The following is a 5,252-nucleotide window of genomic DNA, read 5'->3' as shown; positions in this document are numbered from 1 at the left end:
TCTATTTCATATACCTCATGTAATTAAAATTATAATGTATTTATCTTTCTATGATTGGTTATTTCAATTAAAATAATGTATTCCAGGTTTATTTTTGTTATCACAAAAGTCAAGATTATCAGAGAAATACAAAAAGAACTACAAGGGATATGAAATAACACCTAATAACATGACTATAATTTTTAGAGTGATACCAACTAACAAATATAGGTAGTTAGTAGGAGGTACAGAAAAATTAAAATCAATGTACTATAGAATGTGTAATATATATACACTATATATATTATATAATATATGTATTATGTATGTATATAAGTACATATATTAAGTTAAACTACAGAATGGTGCAGGCACAATATGAAGAGAATCTTTCAAAAAGTTAAAAAGAGTACAGGAATTATGTTTCTTGCTTTACATGTGCCCACCTTGGTTAATCCCTGCACCACAGATGGTCCCATGAGCATCACCAGGATTGATTCCTGAGCATTTCCATGTGTACTCACTCCCTAAAAAAATAAAATTAAATAAAACTACAATGTAAGCCCAGCTGTTTCACTTCTTTGTATATTCTCATAAAAATAAAAAACAGGTCTTAGAGTATTATATGAACCCCCACATGTTCTGAAGTATTATTATAATTATCCAGGATGTCAAAACAACCAACATGTTCACTGGCTGATGAAGGGAGAAAATTTTCTTCATAAAGACAATGGAATGTTATTTATCTTTAAAAATAAAGGAAAATATTAATATTTTAGTGATTTCTTTGTTTTCAAAATACTATGAGAGTTATAAAGAACTCTTTTTTTTTTTTTTTTTGCTTTTTGGGTCACACCCAGTGATGCACAGAGGTTTCTCCTGGCTCTGCACTCAGGAATCACCTCTGGCAGTGCTCAGGAGACCATATGGGATGCTGGGACTCGAACCTGGGTTGGCCGCGTGCAATGCAAACGCCCTACCCTCTCTGCTATTGCTCTAGCCCTTATAAAGAACTTTTAACAAACTTTGATTTATTGTTTTCTTGCAAGAGTCTTTGAAGAAATTGCGGAGCTATAAAAATTGTTTGCCAGTTATGGAGGTGAACCCTCAGGTTCACTTAGGCTGCAAGACTTGTTTAGAGTCCCAGGGCTGATTCACGTTGAACCCAGGTGAAATTTATACAGGACCTTTGACAAAAATATATTTTTGTGGATATTTTTTCTTGATACTACACTTGATCTTAGCCAAAAGGCCGAGAAGCTATCCCGGCAAGCTACGGAGAGTATCTTGCCCACACGGCAAAGCCTGGCAAGCTACCCATGACATATTTCAGATGCCAAAAGCAATAACAACAAGTCTCACAATTTGTTGTGAGATGTTACTGGTGCCCACTCGAGCAAATCAATGAACAGGAGGACAGTGCTATTTTTTTCTTGATGAAATCTGCTACATTCTAAAATTAGCTTTGTAAGTTCCTTAACAGATGTGAGTTGTAGTATTTGACACTTTCAGAGGACAATAGGCTTTAACTTACTGAGAGAAAAATGTCAATCAAGTGAAGATAACATAAGGAAGAGAAGGAAAGGAATACTAAAGAGAAGGCAGAGGAAAGAAGAAAGGCATAGTGAAGAGAAGGAAATTCTAATGTATTGGGGGAATGGGAGAACTACTGGGGGAAAGTGAGAAATTTCTCATATTTTTCAAAAGCATTCAATGGCAATTATCTGGGAATAATCGTGATTGATGAAAACATAGTAAGTCCATTGTTTGATTTAGGCACAAAATTTAGCAAGAAATATATGTAATATATAGTAAAGAATAGCCAATATTTCTTGATGAGGGGGGAAGAGACAAACACTGTACAATGGCTCATGTGTGGATATAAGCTTGAGATACATCATCATTTAATATATATAAATATATATAAAGGTAAAGGCCCTCCCGTTGATCATCGATTTGTTCGAGCGGGCCCATTAATGAACGTCTCCATTGGAGACTTTGTTGTTACTGTGTTTGGCATATCGAATACGTCACGGGGAGCTTGCCAGGCTCTGCCGTGCGGGCGATATATATATATATATCACTGTATCACTTTCATCCCCTTGTTCATCGATTTACTCAAGGGGATGCCAGTAACATCTCCATTCATCCTAGTCCTGAGATTTTAGCAGTCTCTCCTTACTCGTCTTTCCCAGAGGGGGGCAGGTGAGAGCCCCAAGGAACTCAGCCCCGGCAGTCAATCTCCACTACCCAACCACCACCACTCTCCAGGCCGCTTTCCACACTCTCAGGCAAAGCCTCACACATGAATGAAGTCCCATGGAACCCAGGTAATGTGGAACTTTGTGACCTTGGACTCTGGGCTCAAGAGAACCCGAGAGCAGAGATCCTCTGCCTGCTCGCCCAGACTCTGGCGACCCAGGGACACACTCATAAACCACCTCCTGCCAGCACCAGATAATCTCCTCATCGGCCACCCTCCAGAACTCAAGTCTGCCTCTCCCGGAAGGGAGAATAAAATGAGGCCCCCATAACATGCCACCAGACTCCGCGCCAGGTTGTTTTCACTCTGGGTGTCCCAGAAGGGGGCGGGTGAGAGCCCTCCCAGTTCCAAGGGACCCAGCCCTGGCAGCCGACCTCCACTACCCAACCACTGCCATGCTCCAGGCCGCTTTCTACATACTCGGGCTGAGCCTCACATATGAGTGAACATATTCCTGGACACATCATAAGACAATCCCTACATGTTTTCCATAATTACCACACCATATTTGATGGAGTTCAGACAGTAAGCAAAAAATCATAGACGGTAATATATGCCCCCGCGCCCCCGCGCCTCGGTGTTCCTTCCCGGAGTCCCTTGGAGGGGAGCGGGTTGAGCTTTCCTCCCCGCCCCGGCCAGGGCTACGGCAGCCGGAGACCTCCAGGACCAGCCACCACCATGCTGAGACCACTCTCCGCACACCTGAAGGTACTGGCAGAGGGACAAAGCCACGCGGGTTCCGGGGCCGAGACCTCCAAGCCTACTCGAATTGGAGTCGAGCATCTTCCACCCAGATCCTCCAAATTCCAGTAGGCGGGGGTCACACCCACCACCTGGCCCCCTGGCGCCGTGTAATCCCATCAGCGGCCAAGACTCAGAGACTATAAAATCCAGATCCCGGACGAGAGCAGTGCAGTCTCTGCCCCCGCGCCTCGGTGTTCCTTCCCGGAGTCCCTTGGAGGGGAGCGGGTTGAGCTTTCCTCCCCGCCCCGGCCAGGGCTACGGCAGCCGGAGACCTCCAGGACCAGCCACCACCATGCTGAGACCACTCTCCGCACACCTGAAGGTACTGGCAGAGGGACAAAGCCACGCGGGTTCCGGGGCCGAGACCTCCAAGCCTACTCGAATTGGAGTCGAGCATCTTCCACCCAGATCCTCCAAATTCCAGTAGGCGGGGGTCACACCCACCACCTGGCCCCCTGGCGCCGTGTAATCCCATCAGCGGCCAAGACTCAGAGACTATAAAATCCAGATCCCGGACATCTTATTATCTCATTCCTACTTTGGACAAACTTGCAGGCTGTCGAATGTAGCCTGCCCACAGGGCAGAGTCTGGCAAACTCCCCGTGGCCTACCAAATATGCCAAATACCAGTAACAATGATGGGTCTCATTCTCCTAAAGAGCCCTGAATATAATCTCAGGGCTAGGATGAAAGAGACGTTACTGGGGCCTGCTCGAGGCAATCGACGATTAACAGGATGATGAAATGAAAATGATGAAAAATATATATATATACCTCTCGGAGAGCCCGGCAAGCTATTGAGAGAATCGCACCTGCATGGCAGCGCCTGGCAAGTTACCCATTGGCATATTCGATATGACAAAAACAGTAACAATAATGGGTCTCATTCCCCTGACCCTGAAAGAGCCTCCAATATGGCAGCATTGGGAAAGATTAGTAATATATATAATATACATTTAATATATATAATCAAGAGAAAATTTATGTGTAAGGGAATTATACTTTGTGCCACAGTGTAGTTAAAAAAGTCATCATTTCCATGACTAAAACTTTGCATATATAGTCCATTTAAGTTCTTACAAGAGTACAAAAAAGCTTTAGTGTGATAGACCACATCTACCTAAACTGTTTTTTGTGCTTTAACTCAGACATTAGGAAACTGTCAAAATGTAATACCTGATTCTTCCCATCCAATTCAGTGAGTATTTATCGCAAGTCACAATCCTAGGTGTCATAAACAAATATTTGCACGAAAATGTGCAAAGCACTATTCTGGTCCACACAAATCTTAAGATATGTAGCAGAAATGAAAACAGATTTGCAAACAATACTTAAAAATTAATTAATTAATTAACTAATTAGAGGGGAAGTTTTCTAAGTGATACCAGCTACTATCGGCCTCTAAGATGTCTGTTCCCTGCATGTCAACCCTGCATCTCTCTGTTCAAGTTCCAAAATTCCATTTAAAATATCAGATTCACCCTTTCTGGAAACAGTGTCCCACCTAATTCAAACATGACCAAACATAATGTCCTATAACATCAAGATAGACCGTGACCTCCCTTCCCCACCAGATAAAGGTGAATTTATTGAATCATTCATTCTAATGGTTTAGGTTCTGATTCTACTGATAATCATTCTAATAAGCAAAATTTTGGCATGAGATAACATGAAGTTGATGCAAGTGTGGTCCCCAATGACCTCTGTGAAATTGGCAGGGGAATGGTGGCAGCCTGGAGAAGGGGATTTGCCATTTCCCGTCTAACAAGGGAATGACTGCGGAAACCTAGTACTGTGAGCCTTGCTTTTTGCAGGAACGTAAAGTCAGTTCTAGACCTTACCCAGGCCTTTCAGGTCCCAGCTTTTTCTTTGAAGTAAAGAATTTCAGAAGACAAGCAGTACAACAGATTTTATTTTGAATTACCGTGGAGGGGGTGAGGAGATGGAAAGAGATAAGGAGAAGAGAATGTGTGCTTAAGAGAGAATGTGAACTTCTCTAGTGTGGAGAGAGAGAGAGAGAGAGAGAGAGAGAGAGAGAGAGAGATGCAGAGAAAGATACACAGAGAGAGAGAGAGAGAGTATTGCTCTTAAGTGAAGATGTGGGCTTTTCCAGAGTGGAGAGGGAGTCTGAGTACACATTCCCACATTAGATATGAAAGTATGAAAGTACACATGGTTTTCTTTGAAATTCATTTCCAGGCCTTTGTTACTACTGAAACTTCTCTCAGAAGGGGGTCCAGACTTCTCTGGGTCTGTGCTGACTCCA

At 43.1% G+C, this 5,252-nt stretch overlaps 1 pseudogene; it reads right to left on the bottom strand.

Moving 5' to 3' along the window:
* Positions 1 to 1,150: 1,150 nt before the first annotated feature.
* LOC130023095 (uncharacterized) lies at positions 1,151 to 1,243 on the bottom strand (annotated as a pseudogene).
* Between the last annotated feature and the right edge of the window lie 4,009 nt (positions 1,244 to 5,252).

This window comes from Sorex fumeus, unplaced genomic scaffold, assembly GCF_029834395.1.
Source record: "Sorex fumeus unplaced genomic scaffold, SorFum_2.1 ptg000021l, whole genome shotgun sequence".
In the NCBI taxonomy this organism is placed as follows: Eukaryota; Metazoa; Chordata; class Mammalia; order Eulipotyphla; family Soricidae; genus Sorex; species Sorex fumeus.
Note: the sequence above shows the minus strand (reverse complement) of the source record. Positions and strands in the feature narration are given on the sequence as shown.